Genomic DNA, 16,846 nt, shown 5'->3' with positions numbered 1-16,846 from the left:
TAGTTTCTTCATTGAACATAGCCCCACCACCACCATCCTGGACATATTTGATTAATGTTTTTATTGCCCATTTTGCATTCACTTAATTTAAATTTTGCCATCACGATGTCCACTCCCCCTATTCAGAGAAATCCTTTGGAAACTCTTCAAGACCTAGATTTTCTCTCTCAGTCTTTTAGTATCAGCAAACATGGCTGCTCTGCTATTTTTCTCCTGCTCCAGGTAATTTATAAATCAGTTAAATAGCTCAGGTCTGTAACCAGCAGTCCTTGTGATTAGAATGATCACAGTTCAAGCTGCTAAATCAAATTGTTTTCTATTGAGTGGCCAGTATAAGACTTCATGCATATAAATGAACGCTTAATGAAGTTCTACCAAACAAAAGAAAATGTAGAAGTGGTTATGAATGTAAACAAACAACTGAAGTTGTAAAGCAGACCTTTTTGCTTAAAAGGAGGTCAGAATGGAGAAAATACCAGATGAGATGCTCTAAAGATAGAGATTGTATGATAGCAAGTTAGCAAGCGTAGAAACACACATAGCAAAACACAAAAGAGATGTTAAAAAGTTTAAAAAAGAAAGGAATCAGACAGCATCAACACTACTAAAATAAAAGGAAGAGTTCCACAAATAGGGGTGTAGATGGCTGATAAAAGCTTTCCTTTATTGGTTTTAATAAAACGATTCTCTCCCCTTCAGACCAGTTCAAATGTGATGTTAATTGGGCAGGAAATGACTTGCTTAAGAGTCTGTTATTAATTCAACCCCAACTAAATGAAATTAGCCCTCATAGATATGTGATGAATGTATATGATCAACAGAATAGATGTATGATGGACAGAAAATATACATAGACTGTGAAAGGTAGACTGGAACACGGTCATACAACCCGGAAACCCCACAACACTCCAATCAACTGGCTGTTGTTCATTTTCCAGCCTGTGTGACCATGGTCTGGTATATTGCTCAGTCCAATAAATTGTTTATATTATTGTTTACTGTTTGGGTATCTCTGTATTTACATTAATACATTTCCCCTTTTCCCCACATCCCTTTTCTTTTTTGTTTGGTAGACCAACCATTCCATTTTATAGTGATCATTCTTCCCAAGTGAAAAGAAATTTGACCTGACAGGACTTCCTACTTATACATTTTAGAATTCAATGGGCAATGTAAAATCTCCCCTTTGTCCTTTTATGTTATTAAGTCGGACTGCATTGTTAAGGTACAATATTATTGTAGATGCACATATACAATACATATCTATTCATGTGCTGAAGTGGATGGTTAAAGAGATCTAGAGGTCCATCAACAGAGAGATTGAAGAATAACTAGTCAGTGGCAGAAAATTACTCCAGGATTACCTTCCATCCTATATACAAATACAACTGATCTATAGGTTATTGATGGGTGTGCACTGATGTGTGTGTTAGCGGAGCTGTATAGCAGCTCAGAAATACACTTAATTCCTTTTTTATTAGCTGGATATCTACATTTGTTGAAAGCCAAAGCTTTTATTTGCTGGAAACCTGCCCCTTTGGCAGAGCTCGGTTCAGAACTTCAAATCCATCTTTGTCCCACTTGTCAGATACAATTTCTGAACAGAGTATGGGAACAGAATGGGAAAATTGTTGTACGCCACCTCGAACCTGAAGGGGGAGGGTGAGATATCAAAATGATAATAATAATAAAAATGCTGAGTGGAACAGAATGGTAAACTGAGCAACCATCAAAATGAGAAGTTAGTTTGAGCCTAAAAATTACAAACCTATTAGTTTTTTTGTCAACAATAGGTAAAGTATATACACAGCTGTTCTTCATTCCAAGCTTTTGAATTGAGTAAAGGTATAAGGTGTATGGTATCTTGAATAGGTAGGATTAGGGTTTCAGCTCTTGGTCACTGTCTTACATTTGATCATTCAGCTGATACGTATTCTTCTCTCCTATTAGGCCATTTTTATGCAGCGTTTATGAATCTTAGGGCTGCATTTGATTTAGTTCAAAGGAGCCATCTTTGGCCCAAATCTGGTTAATCTATTAATTATATGAGTATCCAATGGCACAAATTTGTCATGGGCTGGTTCTATCCCCCTTTCACAAGGTGTTGAACAAGGTTGTCTCCTAGCCCTTCTACTTTTTCGTCTTTATTCAAATGACATGATCCTTTACCTTCAGAAATGACCTACATTGGCTGTGCATGATTCCTGCTTTGATGCATGCAGATGACACACTGCTATTATCTAGATCAAAACCAGGGCTCTGCAAGGTATTAAACACATTTATTGATTATTATACTCAGAAGGGACTAACGCCGGGACTCCCCCAACGGAACCCTATGCACTTACGCAACGCAAAAGGGTGGCCACAGTGCAACGGGGCTGCAGCGAATTGGACTCTAAACCCAGGTGGAAGCTAAGATCAGCTCTACTCCAGGAATGCCAACTTGAGGCCGGGCACTGCAGTGACTGGGTTCCAGCATATTTGCCCCTCCACTGGGGTAGGTCCCCCGAGGAGGGCATTTCCACTGGGGTAGGCCCACACCACCTCCAGAGGGGGATTTGCCCCCTCCCTCTGGATTGGACTGGAATTGTAAATCTAAAATAACAATATTTTCAAAAAGGTCCTGTTTTAGACAGAAGACCAGGACTATTAAGGGGGGGGTGGGAATAGAGAGGATGGATCACTTTAAATATCTAGGGGTTATGTTTAGTTATCTCAATTGGAAAGCCCACATTTAATCAGTTACTGAGACTGCTAAGACCAACACAAACACTTTTTAAAGGTTTTTCTATTCAAAAGGAGGTCAGTGTATACCTGTGGCTATCGAGGCTTTTAATGCCAAAATAATCCCTCAAATCTTGTTTGAAGCTGGATAAACAGTCTCTCCGTCTCACCTCTTCAGTTCCTGCGTAGGATGGTAGAAGCGCTTAGCTATGTAGCAGGACCTGCCTGTAGAGTAGAGTTTGCTCAGGGATAGCACCCTTTAACCTGCGAACGAAGATTCTTTATTCAATGCCTAATGCCCACGTGGGGCTTTTGTATCTTATGAAGGAAAACCATTTTAGAAGTTCTGGGGAGAAGTGTGTAATTAATAGAATTGAGTTTGTTGGCCTTTCCCTGGCTATGCTTAGGAATATGGATCACCAAGAAGTATCACGGATGATGAGGACGAAGGGGTTTGATCTGGATGGTGCTGGTAAACTAACTCGGGCAAGGTGTGTATGTTATTTCTGCATTAGGTATTCCTCCTCCTTTAACCCTTCCCTGCTGTTTGAAATGTCCCCAACACCAAACCACAGGCATGCTTTTATGCTCGCCAGATCGATTGTTCTGCCAACTGCAGAACTGAGGATGATTGACTAATACTCCATTTTCAGAATTCTTCTGCAATTGTGTACCTGGTGCAATGAAGACTGTCATAGACCATGTTTTGTTATTCTATGATCAGTGATCTGCCGGCTTCAGAGCTCTCTGGATTAGATATCAGTTTCCCCTTGAGCCCTAGGTGGTATCATTATTATTAGCAGCCCTTGATCCAGAAACAACCCGAGTCGTTGCTAAATATCTGACAATTGTGATCTACCTAAAAGGCTAAAATGTTGATTTATGAGAAACTGTATAGACCCATTGCTACATATTATTTTTAGTATGTTGCAGATTATATGAGGTATATGTATTTTATTGATCTGGTTGTTTTTTGTTTGTTTGTTTTGTCTTATGTTATACTGGTTTGTCTGTTTGATCTGTTGGGATATTAACAGAACTTTATGCTTCCGACCTAGCACTAAAATACGAGCTTGTCACTTAAGCGGGATAGGAAGAGGAAGAATCAGTGTGCAAAATCAAACCGCTGGGGCTTCAGTTCCTCATCTCTTAGATAATTCAGATCACACAGCATTAAAAAGGCTTTAGGATCTTTATTTTCTGTGCCATGTTTCAGCCATTCATGGACTTTCACTCTAAAGGCTGTTAAGAATGCTTTAATGATAATGAGCCAATTGTTTTAGGACGTGCATGGCAAACATATCTGCTAAAAAAAATTGAAGGGTTTTAAATTAATGATTTCATCTTTCACATTGCAACAAGTAACTGCGATTTCTGTTGACCAGGAATAGGATTTTTTTTTCAGCTTGCTTAAGATGCATTCATTAGAATTTTAAAAACCTATGGGGTAATTATTCTTTAGCCTGCATTTTAATTTGTGTCGTATTGCTGTATTCAGCTGCCATTTATAGGACATAGTTTTAAAGTGTTCTAAATTACCAATACTTTAATTTTACTAATTAGGAAACATTTTAAAAAACAAAACCGAACCCTGTTCAGCCAAAGGAAAACATTTTGAAGTCTTATCAATTTCAGTGAGAAAGAATTAACTGTATATTTTGGGTGCTGTGTGGTTTCCGGGCTGTATGGCCGTGTTCTAGCAGCATTCTCTCCTGACATTTTGCCTGCATCTGTGGCTGGCATCTTTTATGTTATATGATCCTCTGAAGATGCCAGCCACAGATGCAGGCTGCAAACTGGTCAGGAAATCGAGAATGAAATCTGCCGTATAACATGGCCTCTTCCAGCTCCAACCTTCATCATTCATGCAAAGTTAACCAGGCCTTGAAAGCCTTCGACAATACAATTAACGGTATACTTTATTTTTTAATTGAAATAAATGGGGCTCTGACTGGATCATACTTGTGGATTGAAAGTAACTTGTAAACATTGAATGTAAACATCCTTCTAAACATTGAATTGGTGCGTGCCAGTTCTGTTTGCTTATAGAGATACTGATATAGCAAAGGTATGTTATTACTTACGGTGCCAGTCAGTAAGCACTGCCTGTTTTACAGCTTCCATTTATTACTTGAGGGGTTTTGTAGGAGAACTTCACAGCCGGTTTTCAGGTCTGGCTAGTATATATCTTTACTGTGCACAGGTGTCTAGGGAAGCACAGTGCATTCTTCAGTCATAATTTGTTCAAGTGTTACCTAGTGTGTTGACACTGGAACTCAATTCTCTTAAGTGTGTGTATATGACATCTTCTTGATCAGCTCCCAGAACAATGGGCTGACAGCTTTCTTGAGACAGAGGTATAATCCAGTTAACATTTCCTCTTGGATTCCTGTACTGCCTTTCCTCAGTCAGTTGAGTCTCAGAGAAGGATGTTTATATGTTGGGCAGTGCTGATGCTCTTGACACATCTGTTAGCAGAAGAAGGATTGTGTGTGAAAATCCTGGCGTATCCTGGTTTCCTTCCTCAGAATGATATTACGGCTTATATACTGGCAAAAAGGGGAGTCAATAGTGGTGCCTCTTATTTAGGGATTTGGGATTAAGTTTTTCTCATTTGTACTTCCACTGTTTGATCATTGGCTTAGATCCAGCAGGGATTTCTGCCTGCAGAAATGCTACCACTATCTCACTGCAGTCCTAAATAACCCACAGAATACACCCTGGAGCAGCATAAAGGGGAAATAGGTTGTCTATAGTGGAAGACCTTGATGGATGCAAATCACATGCACGCCCTTCCCATAGTGGAACCTGCCACTGAATTCAGTAGATTTCTTTGTTCAGGTGATGACTCTGAATGATTAGACAGATGCTTAGTGGTCATAAATTAGAAGAAATACAGGAAAGGAATAGATACACCCCATAGTGTGGAAATGTTGGTCTTAAAGGAACATAATTGGCGGTCACTTTGGGATTATCACGTGCATGGTCTCCCCACTCCAAAACACAATTTATGCAACATTGGATGTGATTTACCCATCAGCAGACAATATAATCAGTTGACAGTAAATTCAGTTCTCCCTTCCACATCACAACTTTCTCCATCGCAGTTTTGATATCACGGGAATCACACGGGGAATGGTTTACAAAAGCCATGGATGACACTAGGGCCCCTTCTGCACACGCAGAATAATGCGTTTTCAAACCACTTTCACAACTGTTTGCAAGTGGATTTTGCTATTCCGCACAGTTTTAAAGAGCATTGAAAGCAGTTTGAAAGTGCATTATTCTGCATGTGCGAAAGTAGCCTAGGCCAGCAGACAGCACAGCAAAAGTTTAGAAACTCAGAAATGCATAAAACAAATGCATAGTATTGTATTATATCAACATATTTTATCTTTTAATACCGCAAATATACACAATTTCTTTTTTAAAGTTAAAATCAAAGAAAAAGAAAAAAAATCAGACTTAATCTCTGGTGGGAAGGGAGGGCCACAATTTTTAACACAGATTTCCAGATCACCAGGGGCTTCACAATGTGGGAGAGACAACTGTACTGACTGGTAAAAATGACAGGATGAAAACAAGTATAAACAGTAAACAAGAATAAACAGTTAACAGTATAAATAGTCCATTGATAATTACCCCTGGGTTTTCGACAAGAGGGAGTTAGGCACACAGTCAATTTTCTCAAAGTTTCATGTTCTGACACTTTGGCAAAAAATGAGAATGGTGGTTTTTGTTGGATTTTTGGGGAGGGGCAGAGGGAAGACAGCATGTTTCTGATGAGCCAACCTTCACCCTATCTCCTTGTAACTTGTCTTGGACAACAGACACTTGTAAACTTGAAACTGCAAACTCAACCTGCGAGTTTGCAGTTTCATTGTTAGAAGATACTTATCAATAACATTGTTTGTTGTATATATTTGTTAAAAAATCACATTCAGTCAGTATTTGATGGAGATAATACCGGCTTTAATTTTCACAGGAGATTGCTTTGGTTTCTATGCAAATGGTAAAATACCTAACACATCTGGGCATTCTTGTTTTACGTTGAAAAAAATGAGCCTCTGGCTCGATTGTGTTATTATATGCATGAATCCACACAGGAATTCCATAAAGAAGTTGTGGGATTACTTTCACTTTAAAGATGGTAGTTGCAGCACAGAGAAATTGATTTCCTTGAGAGAAATACAAATTTGTAATTGCCGGTGCGCAAGGACATAGGTAAGGGGGGTTCTCGGGTTCAACCCCCCCATTTCATGTCTGAATCTCCGTTTGTAGGTTTTTTGCAGGCCAGAAACCATATCTTTGGACCCCTTGAATCAAACTTCACTAAACCTAGGTAGTATCATCAGAATAGTCTCTTGCAGACATCACCCCGGTTTGGTGAAGGTTGGTTCAGAGGGTCCAAAATTATGGACTCCCAAAAGGGTGCCCCATCCCCCATTGTTTCCAATGGGCGGTAATAGGAGATGGGTGCTAAATCTTGAAGGTCCACAACTTTGGACCCCATGAACCAAACTTCACCAAACCGGGGTGGTGTCATCATTTTAACAGTCGGTTCTGCTGAAGTGGTGCGAACCTGCTAAAGGTACCATGAAAGTGCTGCTAGCTTAACAATTGCACCCCTGAAAGCAGGCACCCTCCAGATTTTCCCAGATTCTCCTTTTAAATCCACCCCCTTTGGCATGGATTTAAATTTATTTATTTATTTATTTCTTGAATTTGTAGACCGCCCCATCCCTGGGGGGCTCTGGGCGGTGCACAACAATATTCATTACAATCAGTAAAGTTATTAAACCAATAAAATCTATTAAAATCTATTAAAAGCAGCGGTCAGTACAGAGATATCAGGCGCCCCAAAACCCAATTTAATTAGAGGCCTCCCTAAGGAAAGGGAACGGCCGGACTCCCCTCTAAGAGGGTAGCATATGGTGGTAATTGAATATAGAGAGGGGGGCGCATCTGAGGTCCCCAGATTAAACACTGAACGTGATAATGTTTCAGGATGGGGGGATTCAAATAATTTAACAACCAGTTCTGATGGTGGGAATTCAAATAATTTAACAACTGATTGTTTACAAGCACCATTTTAATAATCGGTTCTGCCTAAGTGGTGCAAACCTACTAAATTCCAACACTGAATCCACCCCAAAAAAGCATCACTTTCAATGTTGTTTTAACTAGTGAGCCCAGATTCTCCCTTTAAGATGGATTTAAAAGGAGAATCTGGGCTCCCTAATTTAAACACCATTGGAAGTGATGCTGTTTGGGGGTGGATTCCAGCATCACAGCAGCCGCCCATGGGGGGGAGGGGGGGCACAAACCTCAGATTTTGTACCAGGCTCCATTTTCCCTAGCTACCCCTCTGCCTGGAGGGGAGGGAGAAGGGACTGTCGGCTACCAGCTGGAAGCCCAGCCGGTGGGGGGGAGCAGGGTGGGGGGGTAGGGCAGGGGAGTCTGCCGTCCCTGGCCTCAGAGAGCTGCTTTTATAAGCATTGAGGCTAGGGGTGAGGCTTGGGGAGGTGTGGCCATGCCCCCAGGGGTGGATGGGGGCGTGGCCTCACCCCCAACCCCCCCCCATAAAAATTTATACCTACGTTATAATTGGCCCAATTGGCCATGGTGGCAGGGGCTGATGGGAATTGTAGTCCATAACATCTGCAGTGCCAAAGGTTCGCCACCACTGGCCTAGAGGGAATGGATAAACTCTCAGAAACATTGATCCAGCAAAGACCTCTAGATGGAAAGGGCAGAAAGGGGCTGAAATCCTCTGAAGATGCCAGCCACAGATGCAGGCGAAACGTCAGGAGAAAATGCTACCAGAACACGGCCAGAAACCACACAACACCCCAGAAACTGTGGAAGTACGGTGCAGAAACAACAATGTATGATTGAGAGGAACTTCAGAGGATCATTGTAGGACAAATGTAGAAGACAATTTTCATTGATTACTACAAGACTACCTGAAGATCCAAAGAGACTTTCTAAACATTGACCATATATTCAGAGTAAATTCAAGCTTCCAAGACCTACCTACAGGTTTGCAGAGGAAAACAAGAGATTTTGATTTAAAAATGGACCTGGCTCAAGCCCGGTGTTGAACTGCAGGCTCAGCGGGGCCTAGGTTTACTGTTGAGCTGGGCACACTACCCAAAGTTCAATGCTGGGCTCAGCCTGAGCAGAGCTAAAAAAGCCTGGATAAGAACTCTCAAGGGGCCAGATCAGGCCAATGGGCCATATATTTGGCACCCATGGCATATACCTTCAGAGGCAGAGCTGCCAGGGGGCCGGGCGGTGCGTTTTGCACTGGGCACGTGCCTGGGGGGGCGGAAGATCCCCCCATGGTGCCTCCTCCTGCCCCCCATGGGACCCCCCACACACACTTACCTTCATGAAACAGTGCAGGCTGGAGAAGTGGCCTGTTCCCTACAGGCTGAAAACGGCCTGGTGGGAACTACACTTCCTAAGAGACCTTGTGAGCCACTTCATGAAAAGTGTAGTTCCCACCAGGCCATTTTCAGCCTGAAGGGAACAGGACACTTCTCCAGCCTGCACTAAGGTAAGGTGGGGCAGAGCGCCGTGGGGGGGGGGGCAGAAAACACAGAGTGTGCACCGGGCGCACTCTGGCCCAGCTACACCTCTATATACCTTAAACCTATATTAGTGCAAGAAATCATTACTGTGTCATCTGAGCCTCGTGTCTCGTAATTTTTTTCTCCACTTCTGTACTGCTGCACATTGAGACCCTAGTGCGTTGACGTCAGAGGACTTAGAAGAGTGTAACTGTTTTAAGATTGCACTGTTGTACTGTGAGCAAACTACATTCTTGCTGGAAGACTGCCAAATGTGAGATATTCTACAGTGAGGGAAGATAAAGGACAAGGGGGAAAGATGAATTTATGTTGTCTCCTTCAACCAGACCAAACATTTCATTCTATTTTAAGGGTTTGCCTTTTTCATGACAGTTAGTGTCTGCGCTCAGTCGCAACCTGTCAACACAGTTTTATTTAGTGTGAATAAATAGGACATAATTAGCCAAAAGTGAGTTTCATAATTACAGGTGTAGGGTTGCTTTATTTGTTAAGCCTCCATGCCTTAGGGAAATTGCGACATTATGCCAAGGCTGTTTAAAACATGGAATCTACATTTATCAAGATGATTATTTAGCTGCGATTAGAAGCTTCTGACTTTTCCCCAGTTTCCCTGGAGTCTTCTGATGTTCCTAGCTTGATCCTGAAATGCAAATGTGTGCCCTGTTCAGTAATATTTACTTCAGCGTAGAGGGAAAAATTGAGATTTTTCTGGCTCCATCATTCTTTTGATAATCTTATCTATTCAGAAGGATTAGCCCATCCTGCTGTTGGTGCATTTGTTTTGTAGAGCGCTGCCCTTGATGCTGCAACTGAGTTAGCGCAGGAATTAAAATTCCTGAAGAAATCCAGTTTGGGTGAGCCTGTATGTATTTCACATTACAGCCCTGTTGTGTTCCACAGTGAACTTATTTTCAGCACTTGTTTGAGACTGGGGCGGCCATCTCAGACCAAACCAGGGGTTTATGCCTCACATCCCTGATATTTGGGAACCAGCTTGTAGGTTACGTAAAGGAGGGAACTGAAAGTGTGCTCCAGAGACCACCGCACAATTGTGGGAAATGTCTCCATTTGCATGGGGGCAGCAATACACAATTGGGCAAAAAGTGGAAGTGGTTGTTTTTATGAGTCAAGAGTTTATAGGGAGGTAGACTGAGGCCTACTGGTGGATCACTGACCAATTCCTGTTGACATACCAAACACATACTGGTGCTTGAGATTCCTTGCAAAGTGTACTAGACTAGGAAACTTTGATCGAATTCGATAAGGCTCGAGAACATAAGAAGAGCCCTGATGGTCAGACCAGCATTTTGTCTCACCCCATTGCCAACCAGTTCTTCTAGAGTTTCAACAATAGGGCATAGAACCCAAGATCCAGTGACATGGGGGGGGGGGAGAATGGTGCCTGGGCCTTGCACCCCATGGGGCCCCGCCCCCCAATGGGAGCTAATAGTAGATGGGGCTACATTTTGAGGGCCCATAACTTTGGACCCCTTGAACCAAACTTCACTAAACCTGGGTGGTATCATCAGAACAATCTCTTGCTGATACCAGCCAGGGTTGGTGTTGTTTGGTTCAGGGAGTCCAAAGTTATGGATCCGTAAAGTGGGTACCCCATCCCCCATTGTTTCCAATGGAAGCTAATCATAGATGGGGCTACCCTTTTGAGGGTCCATAACTTTGGACCCCCTGAACCAACCTTCATCAAACCTGGGTGGTATCATCAGGGGGGTCTCCTAAAGATACTCTGAAATATTGGTACTGCTAACATAAACATTCCTCCCCTGACAGGCACCCTCAAATTTTCCCCAGATTCTCCCTTTAAATCACCCCCCACCCCCCCAAGTGGATTTAAAGGGAGAATCAGGGCTTACCAGTAGCTGCTGCATTTCCCACCCTTGACTTATATGCGAGTCTATAAGTTTTCCCAGTTTTTTGTGGTAAAATTAGGTGCCTCTACTTATATGCGGGTCGACTTATACACAAGTATATACGGTAACACCAGCAGGAGGAGGGAGGAGGAGGGGGAGGAGGAGTTTGGATTTATATCCCCCCTTTCTCTCCTGCAGGAGACTCAAAGGGACTGACAATCTCCTTGCCCTTCCCCCCTCACAACAAACACCCTGTGAGGTAGGTGGGGCCGAGAGAGCTCCGAGAAGCTGTGACTAGCCCAAGGTCACCCAGCTGGCATGTGTGGGAGTGTACAGGCTAATCTGAATTCCCCAGATAAGCCTCCACAGCTCAGGCGGCAGAGCTGGGAATCAAACCCGGTTCCTCCAGATTAGATACATGAGCTCTTAACCTCCTACGCCACTGCTGCTCCAGATCCAGTTGCCAAATTTCTTGACCTATATATAATCCAAAAATCCAACTGTTAACTTGCCTAATTCCTTTCTCCCCCTCTCCCCCTTGTTTTAGCTTTCAATTTATGTATTGATATTTATTCATAATTTTATTTTCATTGCCTGTTTGGTGACTGAATTCTCTGTTGATAGAATTGTATTATTATGCCAATAAAGGTTGTTGAGTTGAGTACAAATCTAGTTCTTGTACTGCCGACCAACATAACTAGCTTCAAAAACTAAGCACGTCCTGAGCTGTAAAAAAAAACACGATAAAGGGTGGCCGTGTTCTTATTCACTTTGGTTGTAATTAAGTACACATTAATGAATAGATACGATGGTTGATGAATATGTATGTTCTGATTTCATGTTGGATTTTGTACCGTTTTAATAGAAACAAGTAGTTTCTAATGCATAAATAAAACATTTGTATACATTATACAAAATTATGAATGACTAGCAGGTAAGATGGTATCTTTTTACTGTGGAAATGCAAAAAAAAAAAGCCAGCTGTTACACTCCACACCAGTCTTTTTCAAGGCACAGAGCTTAGAAGATTATATTTAAAAAAAACAAGATATGTGAAATTGAAAGTTTGATTTACTTAATGTGGTTAATAATGATATTAAAATTACCTAGTTCATGATTAAAGCAGTTGCAGTTTAGCTTTGAAATGTCACAGTGGTAGAGAGAGGCCATCAGGGCATATGATGGTCATTCCTGCCCGCTAGACAGTCTGGCTGCTGCTGTTTTCTTTCTTCATAGAGCCTATAGCAAGAAACAGGAAAATAGGTCTCTCTCCCTCCCCCCACCCTTTCAAACTGAGGAGGAGGAGGAGTTTGGATTTATATCCCCCTTTCTCTCCTGTAGGAGACTCAAAGGGGCTTACAATCTCCTTTCCCTTCCCCCCTCACAACAAACACCCTGTGAAGTGGGTGGGGCTGAGAGAGCTCCGAGAAGCTGTGACTAGCCCAGGGGTCGTCAACCTGTGGCTCTCCAGATGTTCATGGACTACAATTCCCATCAGCCCCTGCCAGCCTGGCCAATTGGAGAGCCACAGGTTGCAGACCCCTGGACTAGCCCAAGGTTACCCAGCTGGCATGTGTGGGAGTGCACAGGCTAATCTGAATTCCCCAGATAAGCCTCCATAGCTGAAGCGGCAGAGCTGGGAATCAAACCTGGTTCCTCCAGTACAAACCCATACAAACCTGCTGGAAGCTTGGCGCTAACCTGGCAGGTTTGGCATTTGAATTGAGGCCGCTGTTGTCTGCTGTGAGCTGACCTTTAAATCACTTGCAGTGCTTCCTGTGAATCATTATTCCAGTTGACTCCCTGTAGTAGTAATCATGATGGGCGTTCTTTAACTGTATGGTGCAGAATGTTTATATTACAACTTCTGGAAGTGAGAATGTCAAGGGTTTGGAGACAGGTGAAGGAAGGGGCTGCACCGCTTACAGAAGAGGTAGCCTGTAAGGTGTAACTGTTGGTGGTATCAAGTGACAGCTGTCTTATGGCAACTCCATAAGGTTTTCAAGGCAAGAGACAAACAGGTGGTTAGTTGTCTCTACTGTTAGTTGACCCAGCGTGGTGTAGTGGTTAAGAGCAGGTGCACTCTAATCTGGAGAACCGGGTTTGATTCCCTGCTCTTCTGCTTGAGCTGCGGAGGCTTATCTGATGAACCAGATTAGCTTGTGCACTCCAACACATGCCAGCTGAGTGACCTTGGGCTAGTCACAGTTCCTCAGAGCATTCTCAGCCCTACCCACCTCACAGGGTGTTTGTTGGGGGAGGAAGGGAAAGGAGATTGTAGGTCCCTTTGAATTTCCTTACAGGAGAGAAAGGGGGAGGGATGTAAATCCAAACTCCTCCTCTTCTTCTTCTTCTTCTTCTTCTTCTTCTTCTTCTTCTTCTTCTTCTTCTTCTTCTTCTTCTTCTTCTTCTTCTTCTTCTTCTTCTTCTCCTTCTTCTGCATTGTGACCCTGGAGTTCCTTGCTGGTCTCCCATCCAAGTTCTAAGGCTTGGCTTAGCTTCCGGGATCTGACGAAAGGGAGCTCGCTTGACCCGTCCAGGTCAGGGCAACTGCTGAACAAGGACTGATACAAGCTGGTTAAAGCTCCCATCTCTGCTGAAGGACAATGGATCATCCTAGGTTAGATTTGTAATACTGTGTTTCCCCGAATATAAGACAGTGTCTTATATTAATTTTTGCTCCCAAAGATGCACTATGTCTTATTTTCAGGGGAAGTCTTATATTTCTGTTCGTCGGGCATGCTTCCAAACAAAAACTTTGCTATGTCTTACTTTCAGGGGATGCCTTATATTTCGCACTTCAGCAAAACCTCTACTATGTCTTATTTTTCGGGGATGTCTTATATTAGGGGAAACAGGTAGTGACTTGCACATCTCACAGGCTTGTGAGAGGAAAGGGGGGGAGGCGGGAACCCCATATACAACCAAGATCTCTTTTCAGGAAGAGCCCAATAAATGTGTAAGAAGAGAATTAAAGACATCAGGGTTAACCTCTTTTCTGGACCAGCTACAAACTGGTCAAGCAGAACCAGTATATTACAGAGGGCATCGTAATATGGAGAAGAGCATGCCAAAAGAACTCTGTGAAACTTCACTGATTATATCCTCATCAACAAAAACTGGTCAAGTTGAAACTTGCTGACTACAACGCTATTTTCTTTCTCTTAATTACACTGGCGAAGCCTTCCTATGAGCTTCCAGAATATTCTGTGTGAGCAATATAACCAGAAGAACAAAATAACGCTTTTTCGATCCGTAGGGTTGCTTTCTTTTCTGCGCTACTTTTAAATGCACTAATCAGGAGATTTAAAGGAAACCCGTCTCTATCGTCTGGGAAATTCAATCCTCGCTTTTGAAGGTTCTAGTCTTGCCGAAGAGAAAACAAATTTAATGTTAATGTTCCAGCTGTTTTATTTCTACAAGAATTTTACATTTCCATAATACTCGCCTTCAGAAATAATCTTAGAAAAGTAGAAAATTATAATGGACAAATGTTTTTAGTAGTTTACAATCATTCAATTATAGTAAATGCAAATGTTAGAGTGAATTCTGCAGTAACAGTTCCATGGACTTGTTCTTCTACAGAAGCAAGTGCATTTATTGGATCATTTAGTACTGAGATGCTTCGGTGTCCGTGTCCAATTAGATTGGGTGTATTCATGCAGCGTGTAAGTATTTGGGACACTGAAAGTGGATTCCGCAGGGGCAAAAAAAAGCGGCGTGAAAGCAGTGTGAAAATGGTGTAAACCCTTTTACACCATTTTCACACCGTTGTTTTTAGCCCATGTGGAATCCGCTGAAAGTACCATATATGAAATTCAAATGCTTTCGATGAGGATTAAAAAAATTATTGTTGTTTACTCCATTGCATTGATTTATTTATATTAATGATTTTATTTCAAGGACACCCTTCCCCATAATGAGTCAGGGCAGCTCACGACGATAAATTAAACCGCTAAAATTTGCAACCAAACGACTGTTTAAAAAGCGCTACAAAAATGAGTCATGTACTAACTAAGGGGGAAGGATTAGAACCGTGTTTGATTCCCCACTCCTCCACGTGAACGGCAGACTCTAATCTGGTGAACAGGTTTGTTTCCTCCCTTCTCCACATGAAGCCTGCTGGGTGACCTTGAGCCAGTCACAGTTCTCTCAGAATTCTCTCAGCCCCACCCACCTCACAAGCTGTCTGTTGTGGGGAGAGTAAGGGAAAGGAGCTTGTAAGTTACTTTCAGATCTTTACCTGTGAGAAAAGCAGGGTATAAATCCAAACTTACTATTGCTTCATTCTGAGAGAGGGGAAAGGTCTGAAATAAAAGTATGGACAGCAAAGTTTGTGACTGATATAGGCCGATTCAGGACATCTCTTTGGAGCCTTGTCTGAGGAACGAATAAGAGAGAGAACAGGCAAAGTGTCTGCAGAGGAAATTCAATGCAGGGGAAGAATAAACAACCCCAGCTGTACTTGTGAACTGCTGGTGTATAAATGGCCTATTAATGTTAAGAAAGAAATCTTGGAGCTGTTGTGTATAGCTGCCAGAAAAGAGTGGCTGAATACATGGCCACTGCTGGGGAGGGAAGCGGAAGGCTGCAAAACTACTCTACTCACCCCTGACAAATGTCACCTGCGGCAGGGGCAAGGTTTCTTTCAGCTTGCTGTGCCTATGAGAGTAAGGTGACCAGATGGTCACCTTTGTAAACCGAGACGGACCCAGTTATGAATTGGTAGGACAGCGTCTTGTGGCGGGCACATCGCCACGCCCAGCTACCTTGGGGCCTTGGGGAGGCTGCCGCACTGCCTTGCGCCCCAGAAGGCAGTGCCAAAAATCGTGACACTTGAAAAAATCCGCGGGACAAATTGTTTTAAGGCGGGACTGTCCCGCCAAAAGCGGGACGTCTGGTCAGCCTATATGAGAGGCATGCTGGTTCTGGGGCCAGCAAGGGGCAGGCCTAGCCCTTTTAATTGTCTTAAGAGGTGAAGTAGAGTGATGTGGGCATTCTCGTGGTTAACGTGAGTTGGGAAGAAGTGTTTTTGGCCAACAGTTGTGTACAGAGGGGAGACCCCCTGATCTCCCCCCCCCCTGATCGGCCTCCATATGTCTGTGCTTCCAAAATATACAGTACTTTGTATGAATGGCAATGATTTGAAACCAATAGGGACTGCAGTCTGCTCTGAAAACTGTGGCTGCTGCAAAATGTCCTCCAAATGTCCTCTAGGACATTTAAGTTCCACTAGCCTTGAAGCCTGTACAAGACCAATCAAATCCAGGTTCTGGCTAGCTTAGTGGCTTTCATCAAATTACACAGGATCTTTGTTTTGTATTACACAGGATTTTTGTCAGTGTTATTAGGGTCCCTATTTCAGATAGCTTGTGGCACTGTTGTATTGCTTATGGATTTGGACACGTATTATATTATGCTTATGATAATGACTTTGAAAGTAGACAGCAATTGATGTAAGCCTTCTTCATTGTAATTTCTATTGTGCTCACTCATCCCCACTTAATTCACATGGCAAAGAAGGATCTGGCATCTAAGCTGGAAAAGGCACGGAGATAAGCAGTGAAATTGGCACATTTTCCACATAAGGAAAAGGGCTCCACAGTTAAACAAAGGCAAGGTGAAATGTGAGATATGAAATCTATACAGCAACCCAGC

At 42.7% G+C, this 16,846-nt stretch overlaps 1 protein-coding gene across 1 annotated transcript in view; it reads left to right on the top strand.

Moving 5' to 3' along the window:
- The window catches only part of VWC2 (von Willebrand factor C domain containing 2), a 92,066-nt gene that overhangs the window by 49,674 nt on the left and 25,546 nt on the right, over positions 1-16,846 (top strand). The gene's annotated exons all lie outside the window — the stretch shown is intronic.

Source organism: Sphaerodactylus townsendi, linkage group LG11 (assembly GCF_021028975.2).
Source record: "Sphaerodactylus townsendi isolate TG3544 linkage group LG11, MPM_Stown_v2.3, whole genome shotgun sequence".
In the NCBI taxonomy this organism is placed as follows: Eukaryota; Metazoa; Chordata; class Lepidosauria; order Squamata; family Sphaerodactylidae; genus Sphaerodactylus; species Sphaerodactylus townsendi.
Note: the sequence above shows the minus strand (reverse complement) of the source record. Positions and strands in the feature narration are given on the sequence as shown.